This window comes from Giraffa tippelskirchi, chromosome 12, assembly GCF_054371585.1.
Source record: "Giraffa tippelskirchi isolate mGirTip1 chromosome 12, T2T-mGirTip1v1.2.pri, whole genome shotgun sequence".
NCBI classification, from domain to species: domain Eukaryota; kingdom Metazoa; phylum Chordata; class Mammalia; order Artiodactyla; family Giraffidae; genus Giraffa; species Giraffa tippelskirchi.
In genome coordinates, this window is record NC_137286.1 from 99,421,946 (window position 1) to 99,449,717 (window position 27,772).

The 27,772-nt window shown below is 38.9% G+C and overlaps 1 protein-coding gene and 1 pseudogene across 9 annotated transcripts in view; one reads left to right on the forward strand and one right to left on the reverse strand.

Annotated features, from left to right (window-relative positions):
* PDS5B (PDS5 cohesin associated factor B) overlaps window positions 1–27,772 on the reverse strand; it is a 173,471-nt gene that overhangs the window by 143,154 nt on the left and 2,545 nt on the right. The gene's annotated exons all lie outside the window — the stretch shown is intronic.
* On the forward strand, window positions 4,209–5,064 carry LOC145529241 (malate dehydrogenase, cytoplasmic pseudogene; annotated as a pseudogene).

Genomic DNA, 27,772 nt, shown 5'->3' on the forward strand with positions numbered 1-27,772 from the left:
AGCAAGAAAAAGGACAGATAATACTCATGTATGCATAGGAGTTCACAGAAGAATGTGACTCAAGCAGTCAAGGATGTTTAAAATCTGGGTGGGGCTTATGTAGCATCTTAATAGGGAAAGGGCACTGGTAGGAAAATAAATGACTTTTTGAAAAGATAAATGGGCCCTGACAAGAGCAGATGGGAGATGCACTTTTGGGACAGTAGGTGTGGAGACCTCATCTCCAGTGATAAGAGTCAACCTTCCCCAGGTTGACTGCTCCAGTTCAGTTCAGTCTCTCAGTTGTATCCAACTCTTTGCGACTCCATGGACTGCAGCACACCAGGCCTCCCTGTCCATCACCAGCTCCCAGAGCTTGCTCAAACTCATGTTCATCGAGTTGGTGATGCCACCCAACCATCTCATCCTCTGTTGTCCCCTTCTCCTCCCGCCTTCAATCATTCCCAGCATCAGGGTCTTTTCCAATGAGTCAGTTCTTCACATTAGGTGGCCAAAGGATTGGCGCTTCAGCATCAGTCCTTCCAATGAATATTCAGGACTGATTTCCTTTAGGATGGACTGGTTTGATCTTGCAGTTCAAGGGACTCTCAAGAGTCTTCTCCAACATCACAGTTCAAAAGCATCAATTCTTAAGTGGTCAGCCTTCTTTATGGTCCAACTCTCACATCCATATACGACTATTGGAAAAACCATAGCTTTGACTAGATGGACCTTTGTTAGTAATGTCTCTACTTTTTAATATGCTGTCTAGGTTTGTCATAGCCTTTCTTCCAAGGAACAAGTATCTTTTAATTTCATGGTCGCAGTCACCATCTACAGTGATTCTGGAGACCAAAAAATAAAGTCTGTCACTGTTTCCATTATTTCCCCATCTATTTGGCATGAAGTGATGGAACCGGATACCATGATCTTCATTTTCTGAAAGTTGCATTTTAAGCCAGCTTCTTCACTCTTCTCTTTCACTTTCATCAAGAGGCTCCTCAGTTCTTCTTCGTTTTCTGACGTAAGGGTGGTGTCATCTGCATATCTGAGGTTATTGATATTTCTCCCGGAAATCTTGATTCCAGCTTGTGCTTCATCCAGTCCAGCATTTTGCATGATGTACTCAGTATATTAAGTTAAACAAGCAAGGTGACAATATACAGCCTTAACGTACTCCTTTTTCAATTTGGAACCAGGCCATTGTTCCATGTCCAGTTCTAACTGTTGCTTCTTGACCTGCATACAGATTTCTCAAGAGACAGGAAAGGTGGTCTGGTATTCCATCCCTTGAAGAATTTTCCACAGTTTGTTGTGACCCACACATTCAAAGGCTTTAGCATAGTCAATAAAGCAGATGTTTTTTGTGGAATTTTACTCCAGGAAGGGGATTTACGACAACTGAGTTCTTCAAGGAAGCTCCACTTTTAGGCAGATAAAGAGATCTCAGAAACTCAAATGTTTTCTACTCAAAATAATTTTTATACCATGAGAGCTTATTTCTGGATCCTTTTATATGTCAAGACAATAGCAAGAGAAGAGAGAGACTGGGCTCAACTCTGAATACAATAAGGATAAGTGGAGATTTATAACCAAAAAAAAACTTTCATGTTTCAAAGGGTAACATCAAAAAAGTGAAACGACTACCAACAGAATATATATAAATCATATATATCTGCTAAGGGGCTTGAATCTAGAATACATAAAAAACTACTAAAACTCAACTGTAAAATGGACACAGGATCTGAATAGCCTTCCAAAGAAGATATTCAAATGGTTAACACATACATGAAAAGTTGCTCCACATCATTAAGAGAAAATGCAAATCAAAACCACAATGAGATACCCGTTCACACCCACTAGAATGGCTAGAAACAATTAACCTTCAATTAAAAATAAATAATTTTTTTAAAAAAACAGACAATAACAAGTGTGGGCAAAGATGTAAAGAATTAAAATCTTCATATACTGATAGCAGTAATGTAAAATGGTTTAACAGTTTTGATATTTCCTCTAACAGTTAAATGGAGTTAATATCTGATCCAGCAATTCCATTCCTAGGTATATACTCAAGAGAAATAAAAACGTATGTCGGTATATAAACTTATACATGAATGCTCATTATAATATTACTCAATAATAGATAAAATGGAAACAACCGAGATGCCCATCAGTTAATCAATGCATAAAATACAGTCTACCCACATAATGGAATATTTGGCAGTAACAAGAAATGAAATATGATATATACTTCAAAATTATTGAACTTTGACAACATCAAGCTAAAGACACAAAGAATCAAATATTAAATGATTCCACTAATATGAAATGTACTGATAGGGAGATCTACAGAGACAGAAAGCAGATTAACGGTTGCAGTGGGGAGGGGAATGAGACGTTAGGGGGTATTGGCTAAGAGACGTTGGTTTCTTCAAGGGGTAATGAAATGTTCTAAATTGACTGCAGTAGCCAATTCACACCCCTGTAAATATACTAAACCACTGAGCTGTACACGTTAAATAAGTGAACTGTATGGTATGAACTATACCTAAACCAAGATGTTTATAACACCAATGGGATGAAAGCAATAATAAATCATATACCAATCCAAGCAAAGAATGAGAAGTCTGAAAGTGTACACTGGGGATAAGGAAACCTTCTCTGAAAAATTTCACTTGAGCTAACTTTTGAAAAAGATGCACAAAGCTGCCCACAGAGCAGACCGAGGAGAGGATTTCAGATGAAATTAAAAGCATGTGCAAATGCACAGACATGCAAGAGAATATGACAGTCCTGGATAATTTCACATAGCCAGAATTCAGAAATTCTGTGGTGAAGTAACTAAACATTCTGCTGCAGAGGGAAGCAGAGACAGATTCACCAAGAGCCCTGAATGCTCAATTTTATTGTTTTTAACTTGTATTTATTTATTTTTGGCCTTGCTGGGTCTTTGTTGTTGCAAGGACTTCTCTAATCGTGGCACAAGGGCTTAGATGCCCCGTGGCATGTAGGATTTGTGACCAGGGATTGAACCCATGTCCCGTGTACTGGGAGAATTCTTAACTGGACCACCAGGAAAGTCCCTCAATTTTATTTTTTCTTGTAAGCAAGGTGAAGTTAACATTTTAACCAAGGGAATAAAATGATCAAATGTCTTTTACATAAACTATTTTGACAGTCCCTGGAGGACAGACTGGAAAAAGGTAGGAATGGAGTTAAGAGATTGATTAGGAGGCTATTATATTAATTTAAGAAAAAATAATGAGCTCTTTCTTATGGCACCTCGGAGGTGGTGAGCAGCTTCAGGATGAGACTGAAGATCTCTTTCCCAGACATTAGATGCCAGAAATTCATTGAAGACAATGAGAGTGAATTTTGTACTTTATGAGATATGTGTAGTCACATAAGTTGTTGCTAATGCTCTGGGCGAAGAATGCAAGAGTTAGTCATGTGGCAAGTCAGTGGCGGGAACGACAAACAGGTTTTCACATTTTTTCACCTATGGCCATGTCCATCTACTACTAATGGGCAGTCCTGCAAAGACCAAGAAGACCAGAAAGAAAGTGCAAACATGTTCAGGGTTACACTGTGGACACCCATCTAAGTATTTTCAATTTGTCATTTATTTTTTAAAGAGAGAAAAGGAATATTCCTGCAGGCACTGATACTACTGTGGCTCAACAACTGGGAACCAAAACAGAACTCCCAAACTGCTAGAATTACCAAACTTTTCAATCTCTCTAAAGATCATAATGCTCAGAAGCACGTTGTGAGGAAGGCCCCAAACAAACAGTACGAAACCTAGGGCCAAGGCACACGAGAGTCAGTGTCTGTATTTCACGTGTTCTGCAACACAAACATCAGTATTTTACCCTGAGGGAACGGTGTAAAGGTAGACTGCAGAATATGCTAAACTTGTGGCCAAGAAAATGGAGGAGGCCAAATAAAAATGCCAGAAAGAGACTACCAAAGAGAGGGAGGCTGACCTCTCCAAGAGCTTCTACCTGAGTCCAGTCAAAGCCAAGATATGAGTTGGTTGCTGGACAGAGGTGCCCCAACTGCCTGAGGCTCATTCAGCAGGTGCAGGAAGTCTCCGCACCCTTCCCAGTCAAGTCTGAACCAATCCGAGTCCTTGTGACTGGAGCAGCTAGTCAAATTGCATATTCACTGCTGTACAGTATTGGAAATGGATCTGTCATCGGTAAAGACCAGCCTATCATTCTCAGCTGTTGGGTATCACTCCCATGATGGGTGTCCTTCTGATGGAGCTGCAAGACTGTGCCCTGCCCCTCCTGAAAGATGTCATCACAACAGATAAAGAAGAGAATGCCTTCAAAAACCTGGATGTGGCCATTCTTGTGGGCTCCATGCCAAGAAGGGAGCACTCAAAGCAAACGTGAAAATCTTCAAATGCCAGGGTGCAGCTTTGGACAAATATGCCAAGAAGTCAGTTAAGGCTACGGTGGTGGGAAACCCAGCCAATACCAACTGCCTGACTACCTCTAAGTCGGGACCATCCATCCCCAAGGAGGACTTGAGTTGCTTGACTTGTTTGGATCACGCCGAGCTAAAGCTCAGACTGCTCTTAAACTTGGAGTGACTTCTGATGATGTAAAGAATGTCATCATCTGGGGAAACCATTCCTCAACTCAGTATCCAGATGTCAACCATGCCAAGGTGAAACTGCAAGGAAAGGAAGTTGGTGTTTATGAAGCTCTGAAAGATGACAGCTGGCTCAAGAGAGAATTTATCAGGACCGTGCAGTAGCATGATGCTGCTGTCATCAAGGCGCAGAAACTGTCCAGTGCAACATCAGCTGCAAAAGCCATGTGTGACCACATCAGATACATCTGGTTTGGAACCCCAGAGGGAGAGTTTGTGTCCATGGGCATTATCTCTGATGGCAACTCCTATGGTATTCCTGATGATCTGCTTTACCCGTTCCCCGTTACAATCAAGGATAAGACCTAGAAGGTGGTTGAAGGTCTCCCTATTAATGATTTCTCACGTGAGAAGATGGATCTTACTACAAAGGAACCGGCAGAAGCGAAAGAAACTGCATTTGAATTTCTTGCCTCTGCCTGACTAGACAATCATCTCAGCATTACTAAATGCCCCAAACCTGAAGAACCTAAATGTCGTCTTTGACTCTGCTGCTACTGCTGCTAAGTCACTTCAGTTGTGTCGACTCTGTGCGACCCCACAGACAGCAGCCCACCAGGCTCCGCCGTCCCTGGGATTCTCCACGCAAGAATACTGGAGTGGGCTGCCATTTCCTTCTCCAGTGCATGAAAGGGAAAAGTGAAAGTGAAGCCACTCAGTCGTGTCCGACTCTTAGCGATCCCATGGACCGTAGCCTACCAGGCTCCTTCGTCCATGGGATTTTCCAGGCAAGAGTACTGGAGTGGGGTGCCATTGCCTTCTCTGGTCTTTGACTCTAGTGCGAAATAATAATAATGCCATACTTAAATTACTTGTGAAAAACAACACACTTTAAAGATTGTGTGCTTCTTGGTACAAGTTTGTGACAGTTTATTATCATGCTGTTACTGCTACATTCTAAAATAAATATATACTCAAGTGAAAAAAAAAAACAAAACTAAGATGTTCTCAGAGTAACAATAAGGTCAGATTTTAAAAAAAGAAAAGAAACAAACAAACAAAAAAAAATAGAAGGATCTGCACTAAACCAGAAGCAATAAGCATAAAGGAGAGGAGACAATGTGAAAAAACCATAATTTTAATAACTAACTGGAGAGAGAAGAAAAACTAATTAAGGAATGAAAATCAGGAGTGAGGTCAAACTTCAGATGTTGATTTGAGGGTAACTAACATTGAACAGAAACCATAGAAATAAATGACATTGTGCAAGAAAAGCTCAGAATGGAAAAGGGGGAAAAAAAAAAGACAAAATACTGTGGAATAGTTTGTCCTCAAATTAAACCATTCCTATATAACCAATTCACACCAGGAAAATCCATAATAAGTGTATTAAGGATACTAACCATAAAGGTCAATACTACTTCATGAAAAAATTAGATGGCTCTAAAAAGAAAAGGGTGATAATTTCAGTCTCATTTAATCTTTTCAACTGAAAAGTTTTTACAGTTTCAGCCTAAACACAGCAGTGTGTAATAATAAAGAGGAAGAGGAATAACAACATACTTCATACCTACCTAGCCTGAGCTCATAGTTCTAAACACTTAACATCTATTAATTCATTTAATCCTCACCAGCAACCATGTGACCGAGGTATGCAATCTCCTTTCTTAGAAAGTGAGGCATAAGAGGTTAAGTAATTTGCCCAAGGCTGAAAGGCCGGTAAGGTGCGGGACAAGGACTGACAAAGCTCCAGGGGCCACATGTTTTACCACTGTACTGGCTCTCAAAGTCAAGTATTAGACTTTCAGGGCAAAAACAAAAAAACACATTGGTTCAAATGTTGGGTCTACCACCAACCTTGGCATATTCGTAACTTAAGCAATCCAGTCTGTCTCCTCAGCTATAAGAAGGAAATAATGATAGCATCATAAGATTATTATAAGTATTTTAAGTCATAAATATAACACACCTAATTATTACCTTTCATGACTTGCCTGGCAGTTCAGATAGTAAACAATCTAACTGCAATGTGGGAGATCTGGGTTCAATCCCTGGGTTGGGAAGATCCCCTGGAGAAGGGAACAGCCACCTACTCCAGTATTCTTGCCTGGAGAACTCCACAGACAGAGGAGCCTGCCAGGGTACAGTCCATGGGGATTGCAAAGAGTCAAACACAACTGAGCGATTTTCACTTTCACTTACTACCAAGCAATAATAATAAACATATACTGAGCACATACTGGCAGACATCAAGACACAACCAAAGACACTTCACACAGATTATTTTATCTTATCTTCAAAACAGTCTCAAAAAGAATCATTACTCTCCTAGCCATTTTTACAGGTTAGCAAACAGATTCAAAGAGATGAAGAGACTTGTGCATGATCATGTGTATGGTAAAATGACTACAAAATGGCTCCAATTCTCCACCCCTCCTAGATCCAACTCCTGGCAATGTGATAATGCAGCTCCGCCCATCAAGAGGTAGAGCTGATTTCCCCATATCCTGAATCTTATCTGGCCTCACAAGTTGACTTGAACCAACAGAACATGGCAGAAGTGATGTTGTGCCAGTTCCCAGGGTGAGCTCTATTTGTTTCCTCTCTATCCTAGATGACATCAACTCAACTGAAACGAGCCAAATCTAGCCCAGATGATTGGAACCATCCATGTGACCTACAGATTCATGAGTAACAACATGCACTCATTTTAAGCCACTGACATTGGAGGGTGGGGGTGGGATTGCTACAGAGCAATAGTCAACTGAAATTTAGGGTAACCATGACTGTAGCCATGAAATTAAGAAACACTTACCCCTTGGAAGGAAAGTTATAACCAACCTAGACAGCATATTAAAAAGCAGAAACATTACTTTGTCAACAAAGGTCCACCTACTCAAGGCTATGGTTTTTCCAGTGGTCATGTATGGATGTGAAAGTTGGACTATAAAGAAAGCTGAGCGCCGAAGAATTGATGCTTTTGAACGGTGGTGTTGGAGAAGACTCTTGAGAGTCCCTTGGACTGCAAGGTGATCCAACCAGTCCATCCTAAAGGAGATCAGTCCTGGGTGTTCATTGGAAGGACTGATGTTGAAGCTGAAACTCCAATCCTTTGGCCACCTGATGTGGAGAACTGACTCACTGGAAAAGACCCTGATGCTGGGAAAGATTGAAAGCAGGAGGAGAAGGGGATGACAGAGAATGAGATGGCTGGATAGCATCATCAACTCAACGGACTTGAGTTTGGGTAGACTCCAGGAGTTGGTGATGGACAGGGAGGCCTGGTGTGCTGCAGTCCATGGGATCGCAAAGAGTCGGACACGACTGAGAGACTGAACTGAACTGAGGAGGGCTGAAATTTAAAGCCAGGTAGTCTGACTCCAGGCTCACCCTCCTAATCACTACACTATTATAATTTCCAGTTTCAGAGTAGATATGACACACAATGCTACTGTACTATTTTCATTTATGTTCACTGTTCTATATTCTTTAAAATTAATTTATAAAATTAATTAATTTTAATTTTAAATTATTTATAAAACTCATTAATTTTTGGAGAAGGAAATGGCAACCCACTCTAGTACTCTTGCTTGGGAAACCTCATGGATGGAGGAGCCTGGTAGGCTGCAGCCATGGGGTCGCGAAGAGTCAGACACAACTGAGCGACTTCACTTTCACTTTTCACTTTAATGCACTGGAGAAGGAAATGGCAACCCACTCCAATATTCTTGCCTGGAGAATCCCAGAGACGAAGGAGTCTGGTGGGCTGCCGTCTATGGGGTCGCACAGAGTCGGACACGACTCAAGCGACTTAGCAGTAGCAGTCAGTCACTTCAGTCGCTCAGTCGTGTCCGACTCTTCGCGACCCCATGAACCGCAGCATGCCAGGTCACCCTGTCCATCACCAACTCCCGGAGTCCACCCAAACCCATGTCCACTGAGTCGATGATGCCATTCAACCATCTCATCCTCTGTCGTCCCCTTCTCCTCCTGCTCCCAATCTTTCCCAGCATCCGAGTCTTTTCCAGTGAGTCAGTTCTTCACATTAGGTGCCCAAAGTGTTGGGAGTTTCAGCTTCAGCATCAGTCCTTCCAATGAATATTCAGGACTGATTTCCTTTAGGATTGACTGGTTTGATATCCTTGCATTTGAAGGGACCCTCAAGAGTCTTCTCCAACAAGCACAGTTCAAAAGTATCAATTCTTTGGCGCTTAGCTTTCTTTATAGTCCAACTCTCACAATCATACATGACTACTGGAAAAACCATAGCTTTGACTAGATGGACCTTTGTTGGCAAAGTAATGTCTGTGCTTCTTAATATGCCTAGGTTGGTCGTAACTTTTCTTCCTTTTAATTTCATGGCTGCAGTCACCACCTGCAGTGATTTTGGAGCCCAAAGAAATAGTCTGTCGCTGTTTCCATTGTTTCCCCATCTATTTGCCATGAAGTGATGGGACCAGATGCCATGATCTTAGTTTTCTGAATGCTGAGTTTTAAGACATCTTTTTCACTTTCCTCTTTTACTCTCATCAAGAGGCTCTTTAATTCTTCTTCGCTTTCTGCCATAAGGGTGGTGTCATCTGCATATCTGAGGTTATTGATATTTCTTCCAGCAATCTTGATTCCAGCCTGTGCATCATCCAGCCCAGCATTTCACATGATGTACTCTGCATATTAAGTTAAAAAAGCAGGGTGACAATATACACCCTGGGTTCTGGGTTAGAGTTGGCTTAAAAAAAAAATCAATCCCCACAAGATACAGAAGACAAAAGAGAAGCAGCCACCAGGTTTGGAATGCTAAAGTAAGTTCAGATGTTATGGCAGCCCTCACACACTGTCAAGGATCTCTGGGCTCACCTTCACTGGCATAGGGGAGCAACTGGGCCTACAGTTTTCCCAGCTTCTGTCAGATCCCCATCTTTGCTTTTCCAAATTATATGGAGGCAGGCTTTTGTGCAGCTGCATAGTTAGGTGTGTCACACCTACTGTAGGATACCTACATCATCAAGGTTACAGGTATGGAAGCAGTGAGAGCCATGAAGGTTCAAGTTTGGGCTCATAGGTTTCAACTCATTTCTGTAAGTTCCGAAACTACTTTGTAGTTCCAGTATACCTCACTGTCCATCACTCCATGTCCATGTTCTGTTCCCAATTACTAGCCCTTCTGACATCAAGCCCAGTATCAGATTCAGGTGTATATAACCAGTTCCTACAACTGGGAAACATTCAAAAAACGAAAATCATGGCATCCGGTCCCAGCATTCCACCACACACAGATGGGGGAAAAGTAGAAAACAGTTATAGATTTTATTTTCTTGGGCTCCAAAATCACTATGGATGGTGACTGCAGCCATGAAATTGAAAGACACTTGCTCCTTGGAAGAAAAGCTATGACAAACCTAGACAGCATATTTTAAAAGCAGAGACATCAGTTTTCCAACAAAGGCCTATATAGTCAAAGCCACGTTTTTTTCAGTAGTCATGTACGAATGTGAGAGTTGAACCATAAAGAAGGCTGCTGCTGCTAAGTCACTTCAGTCGTGTCCGACTCGGTGCGACCCCATAGACGGCAGCCCACCAGGCTCCCTCGTCCCTGGGACTCTCCAGGCAAGAACACTGGAGTGGGTTGCCATTTCCTTCTCCAATGCATGAAAGGTAAAAGTGAAAGTGAAGTCGCTCAGTCGTGTCGGACCCTTAGCGACCCCATGGACTGTAGCCTACCAGGCTCCTCCGTCCATGGGATTTTCCAGGCAAGAGGACTGGAGTGGGGTGCCATTGTCTTCTCCGATAAAGAAGGCTAGGGCAGAAGAATTGATGTTTTTGAACTGTGGTGCTGGAGAAGACTCTTGAGAGTCCCTTGGGCAGCAGAGAGGTCAACACATTTTAGTACTTTTTTCATAAATACCAAGAAAAATAAAAGTCAAAGACAACTAAAAACAACGTTTTCTTCCAATAGCACTTAGTCCCGGGTTCCACTGCTATCAGAGGCTGGTGCTAAGGAAGGGGAAAAGAAACAGCAGAAGCATGGCTGTCCCTTTCACAAGTCTTTGCAAACATTGTTCAGCTCCAGGCTTTTCATTAAATAATTACCTACTTAATCCAAATACATGATGTAATTGAAGAAACAATGAGTCTCTATCTTATTCTAAAAACACACAGGCCTAAAACAAGGTGTGTGTTAAGTCAGCAACTGTGCTTCAGGCCAGTGTGAAATGAATGAAATTGAGTCTGAAGAATTCTAATAGCTTTTATCAACTCATTAACCCTTCCTCATATAACAATTATTAAAAAAAAACACACACACACAAAAATAACTCTGGGTAAAATACTTTTAAAAATGACTTGGAGGCAGAAGAAAGCATCCAGAGTAGGAAGAAATTGGAAACTTGATCACTGAAAGAAGGGAAGTACATTGGAAGAGGTTCCAAGTTACACAGCTGTTTCCCTGAGGGTACTCCCAGTCTACAACAGCACAAGACTACTAGAACTCAAGTAAAAAGCTGCAGGTTTATTAATGTCATGGCCACAGAGTGGTTAAAAATTCAGAGGGCAAATTCAGAAAACAAGTGAATCACAGACGAAGAAACCTCAAAAACTAATATAAACTCCTTGCAATTCCTCACTGACCCCTGAGCTGAGTATGCTCATAGAAGACTCTAAGGAGCCCAATGGAAACTAGTGGAAAGCTAAAAGAGCTGGGCAGCACGATCTCAGCTGCTCCCACTGCAGAGGAGACATGAACCTGGCCAAGTTATCAGGGCTTAAAAAATACCTCAGGTGTTCTACAGACCCATCTTAGTATAAGACCAAGCCTGCACAAGCTCCAAGTGATCGACCAGTTATTTAACTACACTCATCAGAAGAAAAGAGAATTTAGAGATAAATCATCCACAATGTCCACTCTACAATCAAAACTTCCTAGACATGAAATGTACCAGGGAAATGTGACCTACTATCAAGGACGGAAAAAAAGCAATAAATTAGAAAAAAAAAAAGAAACAATTTAGAGGAAAGGATTAACAAGCAAAGACTTTAAGCTGCAATAAATTTGTTCAAAGACTAAATGGAAAGCATGGTCACAATAGAGAATCTCAATATATAAATGTAAATAATTAAAAAATGAAGTACTTGAGGCTTCTCGGGTGGCTCAGAGGTAAAGAATCCACCTGCCAATGCAGGCGACACAGGTTCAAGCCCTGGTCTGGGAAGATTGCACCTGCCAAGGAGCAACTAAGCCTGTGTACCACATCTACTGAGCCTGTGCTCTAGAGCCCACAGGCAGCAATACTGAGCCCGGGTACCACAACTTCTGAAGCCCACGCGTCCTAGAGCCTGTGCTCCACAGCAAGAAGCCCGTGTACCACAACTAGAGGGTGGCCCCCACTCGATGCAACTAGAGAAAGTCCAAGTGCAGGAACAAAGACCCAAGCACAGCCAAAAGTAGATATTTTTTAAAAAATGAAATACTTGAACTGAAATGTACATTATTTTAAAGTGGGTTTAGAGATATCTGCATCCCTGTGATCACTGCAAAATTATTCACAATATCCAAGGCATGGAAATAACCTAAATATCCATCAGTGGATGAATGAATCAAGATGTAGTGTATATATTCAAGAGAACATGAGCCACAAAAAAGGAGATTTTATCATTTTGAACAACAGAGATGAACTTTATGGACATTTTATGTTAAGTGAAATAAATCAGACAGAAAAATAAATACTGAGTGATCTCACTTTTACATGGAATCTAAAAATTCGAACTCATATAAACAGAGTTGACAGGGGCTGAGGGGGAGTGAGAAGAAATGGAGAGATTTTTGTCAGAGTACAAACTTTCAGTTACAAGATAAATATGTTCTGGGGCTCTAATATACAGAATGGTGACTACAGTTAACAATGTTGTATTGTGTGCTTGAAAGCTGCTGAGAGTAAATCTTAAATATTCTCACCACACATACAAAATAATGTTAACTATGTAAGATGAACAGATGTGTTAACCCACCAAACTATGGTAATGACTTAACAATATATACATATGTCATCATGCTATATATCTTATACTTATCCAATATTATTTGTCAATTACATCTTAATGAAATTGGAAAGTATTTATAAATATATGGGGGTGGGGAATGGGCTGGACAGTATATTAGAAGCAAAATAAAAAAGAATTAGTAACTTTGAAGACAAACCTGTATAAATCACTCAACCGGAAGAACTGAGGGGAAAAGACTGAAAAAAAAAATCAAAAACAAGACAGACTCACAGACCTATAGTACATTTTTTTTTTTTAATAATTTTACTTCATTTATTTTTGTCTGTGCTGGGTCTTCATTGCTGTGAGGGCTACTCTCTAGTCGCGATACGCAGTCTTCTCATTGTGGTGGCTTCTCTTATTGCCAAGCACGAGCTCTAGGGCACAAGGGCTTTAGTAGTTGCAGTGAGTGAGCTCACTAGTTGTGGCTCCTGGGCTCTAGACCACAGGCTCAGCAGTCATGGTGCACGGACTGAGCTGACCCGAGGTATGTGGGATGTTCCTCAATCAGGGATCAAACCTGTGTCCCCTGCATTGGAAGGAAGATTCTTTACCACTGAGCCAGCAGGGCAGCCCCCCATAGTACTTTTAAGCAAAAGATCAAAAATATCAAAGAGAAGAGAGAATGAGGCAGAAAAATCATTTTAAATAATGGTCAAAAAACTGGTGAAAAAATCAATTTGCAAATCCAATGAGCTCAACTCTAAGCAGAATAACGAAAGAAAAAAATATCAAATTGTCGAAAATTAAAGATACAATGGATACCAGAAGACAATTAAAAAGGATCTTTAAAGCAATTATAGACTGTCAACCCAGAATCTATATCCAGCAAAAATATTCTTGAAAAATAAGAGTAAATATATATATATACATACATTTACTAAGAGTAATACAATTATAAATTATAATCATAAAAATGTAAGAGTAATATATTTACTCTGAATAAATGCACATATATCTACTCTGAGTGTGTGTATGTGAACATACATAAGCTGAAGACTTTAATCACTAGACCTAAACATTATGCAGTGTTAAAAGGAAATTCTTCAAGTTGAAGGGAAATGACTTCAAATGAAACTTAGATCTATACATATAAAGAAAATCCAAAGTAATTATGTAATTAAAAAGACTCTCGTTTCTCTCCCTAAAAAAAGGCAAATGACTAAAGCAAAAATAGCACTGTGTGGAAGCAAAAGTTAACATACCAATAGTACAAACGTTAAATGCAATTATGTTTTTTAAGGTTCTTTCATTTTACATCAAGTGGAATAATGTTAATGGTAAGTGAACTGTAAAGGCTAATCATGAATACTGGAATCCCTACAGCAGCCACTTATACAAAGCAATACAGCTTAAAAAGCCCAATGGCAATTTATTTTTAAAAATCTGATCAACATGAAAGAACTGTGGGCAGTAAGAGAAGGAAGAGAGGAGACTAACTGATAAAACAGAGTAATATGGAAGACTTTTAACTTAACATTAAATGTAAAGTTACCAAATCCTCCATTCAGAGGCAGAGATTATTAGATATGGTTACTATTAAGGGAGGGAAAGAGGAAGGAAGGAAAGAAATGAATAAATCCATTAAATATATGCTATCTAAGAGAAACATACTTTTAAAAACAAAGACACAATCTGGTTAAACATATAATAATAAAAAATTATACACCGTGAATATAAATAGTAGACACAAGGGAACTGGTATGAATAAATCAATTAAGTCAATAAATTAATAAATAAATAAATTAAGCTGACAAAGTTATAGGAAGAAATTAATAAATCCACAGTTATATTTGCTAATTCTAATACCTGTCTCGCAGCTACTGAAATGGTTATAAAGCAATTCATAGGCAATAAATCAGGTGCAGCAAACTGCAGGACCTCTACCCATCTTTGTAAAGGAAGTTTCATTAGAACGCTGCCACACTCATTACATATTACAAACTTATTTATATATTGCCACAGCTGCTTTTGCACTACAAGGGCAGGGTAGTTAAAACAGAAACTGTGTAATTCATAAACCCTAAAATATTTCCTATACTGCCCTTTGCAGGACATTTTCTGACCTCAGATATAGACGATTACGATTTACCAACTTGACTTAATTGTATCAGACCATATACCACACCATAAAATAAGTCCACATTTCAAAAAATGGAAATCTTACAGAATTTAACCTGTGATTACAACAAAATTACATTAAAAAAGATCAATTATAGGGACTTCCCCAGTGGTCCAGTGGTTAAGGCTCCACACTTCCACTACAGGGAGTGTGGGTTCAATCCCTGGTCAGGGAAGTAAGATGCCATATGCCACACAGTGGGGCCAAAAAAAAGAAATCAATTATAATAAGCTATTCAGGAAAAATTAAAATATTTTAAAATTAAGCAACACACTTCTAAAAAAATTCATGAGTCAAGGAAATCAGAAAATATTTTGAACTGATAATGAAAATATAGAAATGTGTGGAAATTATAACTTTTTAAGTGCTTATATTTAAAAAGAAACTCATATTTAAATGTCTAAGTTTCCAAATTAAATATCTAAATTTCTAGTTTAAGGAGCCAGGAGTTAAAAGAATACACTAAGCCTACTGAAGATAAGAGTGAAAGAAACTATCAAGACAGGCACAAAAGTCAATTAAATTATTGAAACCAAAAGCTGTGGAAAGAAATCAAATTGCTAAACTCATAGCAAGAATGACCAAGGAAAAAGAGCATTAAAAAGGGGTCACAACAGCTCCTACAGAAATTAAAAGGATTACAAGGGAAAATTAAAAACTTTCTGCCAATAGGGTTGATAACCTAAATGAGACGGATATACTGCCTGTGGGAAAAAAAAGACAGAAAATCCAAATAACCATATAAGTCAACATTCAAAAAACTAAGATCATGGCATCCAGTCCCATTACTTCATGACAAATAGATGGGGAAACAATGGAAACCAGTGACAGACTTTATTTTCTTGGACTCCAAAAATCACTGCAGATGGTAACTGCAGCCATGAAATTAAAAGACACTTGCTCCTTGGAAGAAGAGTTATGACAAACTTAGAAAGCACATTAAAAAGCAGAGACATCACTTTGCTGACAAAGATTGGTCTAGTCAAAGATATGCTTTTACCAGTAGTCATGTATGGATGTGAGAGATGGACCATTAAGAAGGCTGAGCGCCAAAGAATTGATGCCGCCGAACTGTGGTGTTGGAGAAGACTCTTGAGAGTCCCTTGGACAGCAAGGAGATCAAACCATCAATCCTAAAAGAAATCAATCCTGAATATTCATTGGAAGAACTGATGCTGACGCTGAAGCTCCCAGAACCGACTCAATGGAAAAGACCCTGATGCTGGGAAGGACTGAAGGCAGGAGAAGAGGACAACAGAGGACAAGATGGTTGGATGGCATCCCCAACTCAATGGACATGAGTTTGAGCAAGCTTCGTGAGATGGTGAAGGACAGGGAAGCCAGGTCTGCTGCAATTCATGGGGTCACAAAGAGTTGGACATGACTGAGTGACTGAACAACGTAACCATATTATTTACCAAAGAAATGAAATCTGTTAACAAAAATCTCCCCCCCACACAACATAAAACCCTTCCATGCTTACATGGTTACCAAACATTAAAGAAATAACAGCAGTCATATATAAACTATTTCTGAAAACCAAAAGGAAAGCACTTCTTCTTTTAGAAGGCCAAACATGATATCAAAAGGCATTACAAAAAATGATAATCATAGACCAACATTCTTCCTGCACACAGACACCAAAATCCTTAACAAAATATCAGCAGATCAAGTTCAGAAACAGATAAAAAGACAATATATTTACGACCAAATAAGATTAACTCAGGAATGCAAAACTGGTTTAACTTTCAAAAAAAATTAAATGAAATTCACCATAATAACAGAATAAAGTCATCTCAGTAAATGTGAAAAAGGGGAACATCTGACAAAATTCAACACCCATCTATAAAAATTAAAATATCAGTAATCTGGAAATAGAAAGTAACACCCTCAATGTGATTTCTTTTAATCTACAGAAAAACCACTGCTGACATTCTATTTAATGTTAAAAGATAATGCTTTCCCTTTAAGATGTGGAACAAGACAAGAATGGCCATTATTACTATTTCTCTTCAACATTAAATTGAAAATGCTAGATAGAGCAATAAGGTAAGGCAAAGAAATAAAAAGCTTACAAAGATGGGAGAAAAGGGAGTAAAACTGTCCTACTATTCACAGATGTGATTATGTTTGCAGAGAAAATCCTAAAGAAGCCACAAAAAGGCAATTGGAACTAAGTGCAGTTCAGCATGGTCAAAGTATATGCGCACAGGAATTGTTAAAACAACTACTGTATTTTTATATGCTAGCAGCAAAAAATAAAATTTAGAAAATACCATCAAGAAGAAAAATCTTCAGGAATAAATATAACCGCAAGATCTCTATGAAGATCATTAAAATGTTACATTAACAAAATTCTATTACATAGTAAGTGTATTACCATAACATATTGAGATAGAAAAACCTACTTTACTCCACTGATGTAGAGATCTTGTATATATACATACATGTATATAAAATTTGTTTACAATACGTATCAAAAAAGATGACCCAATAAAAGGAGAGCTAAACAACTGTATTAATTAGCCACTGATGTGTAATAAACTCCAAAACTTTAGCAGCTGAAAACATTTATTCTCTCACACAGTTTCCAAGGGTCAGAAAATCAGGAGCAGCTTAGCTGGTGGGTCTGGCTCAAGGGTTTCTCAGGAGGTTGCAAACTATAGTTGGGTCTACATTCAACTGAAGGCCAGAGGATCTGCTTCCAAGAGAAAGCCTCAGTCCTCTGTCACAAGGATGTTGGGAGACAATATTCCATTTGTCTTTCACATTTCTGCAAACTTGCAGCTGAGGATCTCCCTGCCCTTTGTTCTAGGCTTTCTAAAGATGTTTATAAAGTGAACAGATTGGGAAAATAAAGTTTCCTCCAGAGCAAAGAGCAGGCATGCTTACTGTGCATTAAACAATGTCCAGGCGCCCTATTTTCAGAATTCCTCTGAATGCAAGCACTGCATGTGCAGTTGTCATCTGATCTTCTTCACATGAAGTGTGATCTGGAGATTGAGGAACTGGTGTAAAAATGCTCACAGTACTCAGGTAATACAGTAGCTGTGACAATGAACTGTCTTCCGACTCAGACCCAAGAGTCTTATGCCTTCTATCAGCATCCATGAAACTGCAGCAGGCTAACCTGTTAACTAGCAAGTAGGGTAAAATTTCAGATCCTTCACAGGCTTGACAGTGGGCCTCTCTACAACATGGTAGCTGGTTTCTCCTACAGTAAGCAATGAGAGAGAGAAAGTGACCAATACACAAGCCACTGTGCCTTTTATAATCTAATTTCAGAAGGGACTTTGACCGTATTCTATTGGTTACACAGACCAACCCTAAAATCATGTGCAAGGTGACTACAAAAGGGTGCAAATACAAGGAGGCAGGGATCAAGAGAAACCATGTTAAAGGCTGACTATCAAATTCAATATTGTTATAGGTCATTTCTCCCTAAATGTATTTATAGAGCAACACAGTCCCAATCAATATCCCAAAAGGTTGTTGTTTTTTTATTCATAGAAACTGACAAACTGATTTTAAAATTTATATAGAAACACAAAGGAAGTAGATGGCCAAACAATATTAGAGGATTCACACTATTTGATTTCAAGACTTAAGGCAACAGAGATAATAATAATACTGGCATAGGAGAAACAATGAGATCAAAGAAACAAAACTGAGTCCAGAAACAGATCTACACATGTGTGTACAAACAATACTAGACAAAAGCACAACGGCAATTCAGTGTAGGAAAACAAAAAAATATTTTCCAACAATGGTGTTGAAATGAACCTCAATCCCTACTTCACACAACACACAATAGTTAGTTCAAGATGGATCACAGCCCCACCCATAAGACTATGAAATTTCTAAAATAAGGGATATTATTTTCATGATTTCTGAGTAGACAAAAGCTTCTTAGAACACAAATCTATTAAAGAAAAAGAACTGAACTTCATCAAAATTAAAAACTTTAGCTTATCAAAATACACTGTTAAGGAAAAGACAAACTTACAAACTGGGAGAAAACACTCCCAGGACATTGATGCGACAAAAAACTTGTATCAAGACTATACTAAGAATTCTTACACATCAATAATAGAAAGACAATCAATTTTTTTAATGTGCAAAAAACTTAAGAGGTATTCTACAAAAGAAAATACACTAATTACTGACAATTGTCAACCATATGAAACATCATTATCTAGCAAGGAAATCCAAAATAAAACCACAAAATACCATTTCACATCCACTAAATGGCCAAAATTAAAAAGAATGACCATGGGCTTCCCTGGTGCTCAGTGATAATGAATGTGCCTGCCAATGCAGGAGACAGAGGTTTGATCCCTGATCCAGGAAGACCCCACATGCCCTGGAGCAACTAAGCCATGCACCACAACTGCTGAAGGCTGTGTGCACTACAGCACGTGCTCCACAGCAAGAGAAGCCTCCGCAACGAAGAGCCTGTGCACCACAACTAGACAGTATTCCCCACTCGCCACAATTAGAGAAAAGTCTTCATGCATCAGCAAAGACCCAGCATGAACAAAAATGAATGAAAAAAAAAAAAGATTATTCAAGTACTGGAAAGGATGTGGAGCAACTAGAAAACATAGTCACAGTGAAGAGTATTTAAGAGAAAATTCCGACAAACTAGGTAGCAGTTTCTTACATAGTAAAACACACACCTGCTTATAAACCAACAATTCCAATCCTAGGTACTGACTCAAGAAAAATGAAAACACATTTGCAAGAAGATCCATATAGGCCTTATTCTTAAAAAAAAAACTGGAAATAACTCAAATACCCATCAACAGAAGAAAAAATGAGCTTGATACAGTCATCCAGTGGCATACTACTCAGCAATAAAAAGGACTCTGACACACCCAGCCTCACAGATGCGTCTAGAAATATATGTTAAACAAACGAAGCTAGATACCAGAAAAGAACACGCTGTACGAAGACCAAACAAAATATCTACATTGTTAGAAATCAGTGTTTGGGGGAGAGGGAAACTGAATACAAAGGGCAACCAGTGAACTTTCTGGGGTGATGAGAATGCTTTATCATCCTTCAGTTATCCTTACATGACTGTAACTGTCACACCTAAAACAGCTAAGGTCTGTACATTTTATTGTATTTAATAAATATCTCAATGTAAAAAATTAAATTTTTAAATAAATGAGTTCATAGTATTAATTTTCCTTTTTTTTCCTTTGTCCTGGGTTGTCTACACGTAGTGTATGTGTACATATATCAACGGGTACTCGGTAATCATTTCTCATCATCTATGTGCCAAACACTGTGCTAGGTTCCATAAGTCTGTAAGTTCATGCCCTCAAGACGGTAACAATCTAGGGCAAAGAAATACACAATAACAATACACAATGTGAGGGTTTCCATTATAAGTATATACATAGGGACTTGAGAGAAGAAAAGAAGAGTCAGGCAACAGAAAAGCCTCTTCATTAGGTGGAGGATGAAAAGCATAACTATGGACATGTAGACAAGCGGGAACGGGCCATTATAAGCAGAGAAATACCCTATGCAAAGACACAGACAAAGGGTCTAACTCAACAAGGAGCTAGGAGCAGTTCAGTGTTCTGGGAGTTTGGAGAACCTATGAGGTACCATCCTAACGCTAAGGCCCTTGGTCTATGGAGCCAGTAAAGAGCCACTGAACAGTTTTAAGCAAGGGAATGATGCTTTCAAATTTGCAATTAGAAGTATCACTTTGCTAACAGTGTGAATGAGAGAAAGCCTAGAAGGGAGTAAAAATGGAAGCAATCTGTCAGAGGACAACTGCAACAAGCAAGTTGTTTCCTTTTAAAAAACCAACCAAGGCACATGGACTGAAGAGACATTTAAGAATCCCCAAAATGGACAGGAAAATGACCAAAGATTCAGATCAGACAGTCCACAGAGGAAAAAAAAAGGAAGATCAAAATGGCCCAAACAAATGAAAGCATGCTCAACTTCACTCATAAGAAATGTAAAAACTGAAAACTACGCTGAGGTATCATTTTTCACCTATCATACTGGCAAAAATCAAAAAAACTGGATTGCATGCTGTAATGACAAGGCTATAGGAAAACAAGTGTTCTCACACATACATTATTGTTTCAACCCTTATGAAGGGCAACAATATCTATCAAAATTGTATCTCATTTATTCTTTCACCCAGAAATTTCACTTCTAGGAACTTAATCTACAGACACATCTGCATATGTACAAAATGATATGTGTACAAGGTTGCTCATGCAGTATTTTTATAATAGTAAAAACTAGAAACAATCTTACTATATACATCACTGGGCTAGTTAAATCATAGTTCATAAATAAAATGAACACTGCAGCTGTGGAGAGGGAGAGAGCACACATATCAGCACTTTATATACTAATACTGAAGATCTCCAGGGTGTAGTGTTAAGTGAAGAAAATAAAAGGCAAAGCAGTTCAAGTTTCCAACATTAGTGTAAAACGTGTGTTGGGGTAAGGGAAGGAATGGGGAGGGATAAATATATTTGTACAGGGCTGTATTTTTTTAAATCCTCAGAAGGATATAAGAAATCAATAATATTAGTAAACTATCGTAGGAGTCTGGGAAATATACAGATGAGGAAGGATATGGGTAAGAGACTTTTTATTGTAAGTCTCTTTTTGCTTTTTTACTTTTGAAGTATTACTGCTTATATAGTGTTAAAAAAAAAAAGACTTTGAAACTACTGTATCAGAATCAACAGGATTTGGTAACTCAAATTTGATTTGAGAAGTAAAGGAGATGGAGGGGTCAAGATAACACCCAGTTTATTGACTTGATACAAATCTAGTCATTCAACTTTCAAAAAAACAAAAATATCCTGTGTTAACCAGATGTTAAAGGAGAGAGCAGTGCAGCTCAGCTGGGACATGCACTGGAGGTGTTGCGTCTGATGGTACATGAGAAAAAGAGGACAGGAAACTGAAAAGAGAGGTTAGCGGAAGCCTTGGAAGGGAAAAAAAAAAGAAAACATTTTATATGAGCCTAATTTACTGAGGAACTATTTATTCTATAAACGCAATTAACCTGGAGAATAAAATTAAAAAGGCAACTAACTCAAAGTGACAGCATAAGGCCACATAATCACATCCTGCTCTCACAGACACCAGGCTCTCACTAAACACTTGTTTATTTCTTGTATTTACATAATTTCCCAACTTCACAACAGATTAGGAATATCAAAAAAGGGTGGGGATGGGAAGTCCCAGTGGGAATTCCAGTGCTTAGGACTCAGTGCTTTCACTGCTGAGGGCCCAGGTTCGATCCTTGGTCCAGGAACTAAGATCCCACAAGCGTCAAGTCTAAGCAAAAAATAGGCAAGTAATTTTTTTAAAAAAGAATGCAAGTGTAGCTACCAGAGGCAACCATTTGGCAGCAGCATGAGGCAGCAAAAAAAAAATTTATGAGGATACTACCAATATTTCAAAAACCAGCATTCTTCGAGCGGTCTTCACAGAGCCAAAGTCCCATATTTTATCAACTAAGACTTGGCCAGAATGGTCTCTACTTTGAGAAGTTTTTCATGGTTCCTGCACTCTCAACCTAATTAATCTCCCTTTATCAAATTTCCAATTTCAATAATTTTTACACCTTCCTGAAAGCACTTATTTTACCTCATTTTATAACTGTCTTACAATTATAACTGGTATAACTAGTATTTTAAAATATGTCTCTTTCTTCTTACTTAAATAAAGATCTTTTAAATGAAGGAATATCTTTCATCTTTATATCCGAAAACAATTTCCTTGGATAGTAGAGCATGTAAATATCCATTCAACAAAAATTATCCATCTTTACCTTCTCTAAAGTGAAACAAATGGTCTTGCCACAAATGGTCTCTCTGCCCCAAGTTATAATAGTTTTTTAATTACGTACTTACATATTAATCACCAGGGTAAGCATTTGGCCTGATTTATACCAAAAACTGATGAGAAAAGGGGTGACAGGAATTGACTGCTAATGGATTCAGGGTTTCTCTTATAAAGGTCAAAGAGCAAATCATGACAATGGTTGCACCTGCAAACATATTAGGAAAAAACAAACTGCACACTTCCATCAGGTGAACTGTACAGAATGTGAATTACATCTCAATAAAGCTGCTTTTAAAATGAGATATCTGCTATTATTCCCACTTTACAGATTAAGAAACTGAGGCTTGGTGAGATTAGGTAATTTGTCCACAGTGACACAGCTAGCTAGTGATGGAGGCAGGATAAAAACCAGTCTTAACTCTTGTCTATATGCTTAACCGCCATGCTCTTCAGCTCTCCTTAGCAAGGGACTTACTTCACTCCTCAAGCATCATATCAAATGGCTAAATATATTCCGATTTCTGTTCAACGCTAGTGACCTTCCAAACCGCAAAGCCCTGACCTAACTATGTTACACCATAAAAGTAGAGGAGAATGAAAAGCAAAAAGCTGAAAAGAAAGGGACCAAAGAGACAGAGGAGGGGAAAAAAGTACTCAAGAGCTATTAGTTCAAAACTTTCCATTCTGAGCCTAAGACTACACGAAACATTACTACTGCTTGACTGCTATCATCAAAGCTGGTGGGCAGGCCTAATTCTCCTGAACTGGGGGTTTCCTGGACTAGTTCTGCCAAAACCAGGGTTTCTTGGCAATAGACACATTTAGGACCAGATCATTTTCTGTTGTGGAAGGCTGCCCTACTCACTGTGGGATGTTTAGCAACACCCTTATCTCTCTTCACTAGATACCAGTAGCACCACTCTCCCCCTCCTTCCACCCTCCAGCTGGGACAACCAAAATGTCTCCAGGCATTGCCAAAGGTCCTGAGGGGAGAGGCCGGGGAGGGAAAGGGTGTTCAAAATCAACCCGGTTTGAGAGCCTAGACTAAGGGTACAAATGAAAAAGGGCCATCCATTTGATCAGTTGTGCTCATCTCTGTGACCCCCGTAGCCCACCAGGCTCCTCTGCCCATGGAATTCTCCAGACAAGAATACTGGAGTGGGTAAGCCATTCCCTTCTCCATGGGATCTTCCTGATCCAGGAATGGAACCCACGTCTCCTGTCCTGCAGGCAGAGTCTTCACCGTCTGAGCCACCAGGGAAGCTCTAAGATAATGAGTGTATATAATAACTGAAGATAGATAATAACACTTTTTTAAACTTTACTGAGACATCTTTGACATATAAAAATGTAGATACTTAAGGTATATGGCTTGATCTTTTGATATATGTATCCATTGTGAAAAGATCAAGGTAATTAACATCATCTCGACATGTCACCTTTGGGGAGAGTGAGGAGGGGTAGGGGGTTAAGAGACAAGAGTCTTTTAAACCAATTGCCTCCTAAGCCTAAGAAAAAACTTATTTCATTAAAAAAAAAAAAAAGTAAAGCTGGGGTGGGGACAGCATGTAGGGATTAAATGGGAACAAAGCTCAGGTATTCATGCCAACATCCCAGGTTTCTGCAGTTCAGCACGTAAGGCCCCTGACACTAGCAGAATATCAACTACAAAGAGGTACTACTGAAGATCACAAAATAGATCTAAAGGATGTTAGAAATGAGAACTGTTCCCTTTGACTGTTTGAAGGAAAATCAGTTTCCCTTATAGAAAAACTGTCCCTCATCTCTGGAGGAACTGAACTATCAAAGTCAAGGTTGCCACCCCCACCAGGGAAGAGGAACAAATCAAATGACAGTATAAATAAAAAATGAAATGACAGTTGGGGCAAGAGGGGTGAGTGGTGAGACAGAACAAGCAAACAGCAGGAGACAGAGCTGACCCTATATAAAATTTACTTGCCTTGACTCTCAAACCTCCGTTCCTGCCTTTATATAATGTTCTGTTAAGACCAAGTTAAGGGTTCTCGATAACCTCATGTTAACCTTTGGTTACCGTTCAGACCTAACACTGTAGCCTCTCCATTCAGGGCATTATTCCTCATGGGTTCCGAAATCTTATTCCTCTCGGCAAGTTCCATCTCCCTCAAACCATTTTATGGGGAAAGGGGGGCACCCAGATAACTAACCTACTCAATCTAAAGTATGTGCTGCAAGTAACCTCTGCCCAATAAGCATACGAATTTTATTACCCTCCTCATAATCAACAAAATGCAAACCCAAAACAAGGTTCGGGCATGCAGAGCTGCTCAGCTGTGTCCAACTCTTTGCAACCCTTTGGACTACAGCCTGCTGGGCTCCTTTGTCCTAATGATTTTTCAGGCAAGAATACTGGAGTGGGGTGCCATTTCCTATTCCAGGAGATCTTCCCCACCCAGGGATCTAACCCACATCTCCTGTGTCTTGTCTCCTGCATTGGAGGTGGATTCTTTACCCACTGAGCCATCAGAGAAGCCCTTTTAAAAACAAGGTACAAACCTCTCAAATTAAATCAGCAAAAAAAATATAAAGCTTAATAAAGCAAACATGCAACAGGAATAGTCATATACTGTTGGTTTGTATAAACAGTTACATCCTAAATACCACTCAAAAAAAGTCAGAATATAGTAATACATGCATATAATACTCTATTTTTAAATTATGTTGATCTATATGTGCCAATATGAGAAGAGCTATGTGATATTAACTACAGAAAAAAGTAAACAACAAGTAAGGTATAATACTTTTCTGTATCAATATTTTGAAAAGTAAACTTTCTGAAAACTGCTAACAATGGATTACCTTTTAGGGGGAAGCTGTAGCTTTTATTTCTACCTTTCTGTACCATAAGACTTTATCATATACATGTATAACTTTTAACTTAAAATACACGATTCTTTAAAGTACCTCTTCCTTCCTTCTCAACCTTAACAATTACTCTCACTACCAACTCTCCACACACACACCCAACTCCCATCCCAATATCTGAAGGCTAATTGAAATTGCCTGATGGAATTTCAACTACTTAGGGATGTATTTTGTAAATACATTTTGGATAAGTATCTGGGACTTTCTTTAAAATCTCTTCACTTACTTCTCTACAACAACCTGAGAGATGAAAAAGAATCCCTACCCTGCCCAGGGAACCACAAACTTGTGTCCTTGTGGGCCCCGTAACCATTCCCTCCTAGAGAGAGACAACTGCTTGTGGTTATAATGTCCCCTCCTCCACTCTCCCACATAAAGAAGAGCAACTTCAGCTGTCACTGAAGAGGGAGGAGAGCCTGCCGCTCACAGAATCACTTAACAGCAGGGGTCCTACTCTGGTTCTCCTCAGCTCTCACGGCCTTGGTGCAAGCAGCCAACCATCACCCTAAACTTCTACAGAACAGAGTCTCAGTCTTGTTGGTTGCATCATCCCTGGTACTATGGATACATGAAGCTTAATTTAATATTTGTTCATTAAAGTGAATCAGGTCAGAGCACTCTCTGTCAAAGAGAGGCAAGTCAGTGGAGTACTTCTAGATCATGGACCTTTAACAATGCCTCATATTAGCTTCCTGCTTACCAGTCTTTCCTCCACTCCTCTTAGCTGACTTGCAAACTTTACACTGCTAAACCAAGTATTCTAATAATTGCTTACTAGTGATGTGCTCAGTCATGTTCAACTTTTTGCAACCCTATGTTCTGTAGCCTGCTATGATCCTCTGTCCATTGGATTTTCCAGGCAATACTGGAGTGGGTTTCCATTTCCTCCTCCCAGGGATCTTTCCCACCCAGGAGTCAAACCTGCATCTCCTGCATTGGCAGGAGGATTCTTCACCGCTGAGCCACCCTATTGTAACTATAGGGCATGTAACTATAACGTATATTTTTAATATACGTATAACTATAACGTATATTTTTAAATATCTCAGAGTAATGGCTATAAAATTTATTTTTTTAAACAACTAAATTTAACTAATCTGAGCTTAATCTTCATGTTTTTCTCACTGAGTATTATTACCCCTACCAATTGAAACAAAGCAAACTTATCCTTAATTCAAACTAATTAGTAAGAAAGGGTTATAAAACCTTTTTCAACTATTGGAAAAATGATTATGACCAGGTGGTTCATGACAGTGTAGTGTGAGGAAGAGCTGACCTCAACACTCCAAGGAGACAGAATTTTGAACAATTTGGCAGCTTCTTAAATAAGCTTAACAAGTAAGTACATTCTCAAAAAAATTACTGGGTTTATTTTTGGACTAAGTATTTTTGGACTTTTTAACATTCCCAAACAGGAATACTCAAACCAAATACAATTTTCTCCAAACACCTACTGTAATTGGAAGTGACAAATGACTTGTGTAGCAAATTTAGTTTAAAAGTGAAAAAATACACACTCATATATACATACATCTTACAACAAAATAAAGTTCAACACGAACTTCCAAGTTACTCCGGCTTACAAGTTTAACTAAGAATAAATAAATGCCTTGTCAAGCATTGTAACACAATGAAAAGATCAAGCAACTCCAGAAGACAGAAGAGACATGCAAGAGGTTATCTTCTGAGACAATCTAAGTGGACTGAATCCTGGATTCAAATTATTAAAACCAGGCTCTCAAACAGATGGTTAACCTCTAAACTTTATTTCTTGGTTGAATGAATGAAAAGGGGAGAAGGGAACAGAGAATAATATGCTATCTGGCAATCATTTTAAATATTGCTTAAGTCCTGAATAAAACAATACAACCATGTGGATGCTTCTAAGCCTCCAAGAGATCTAAGGGCTGTCCATCACAAGAATACGACTGTGACTTTGGATAAATCAATCGAAATACAATCTGAACTTAATTTCTCATGCATATGATGAGTTGGACATCATCTAAGTTTCCTTATAGTCTGCTAACACTAACAAAGGAAATATAAATTTATTCTTTTTTAATACAAATTATACACAGTACTTGTCAACCAAGTCAAATCACTGTGAGCTCTCCTGTTAATTCTAGGCACACACGGTCAAAAAAAAAGTAGCACCGAGGAAGACACAAGACAATCCTCATCTTCAAGAAGCAGCAGCAGAAAGAACACAATCTCCCAAAATATTCCCCTCTGCACAAAGTTTAGCCCTCTTCACCAGAACAAGCCCTGTCTATTACAGAGTTATCA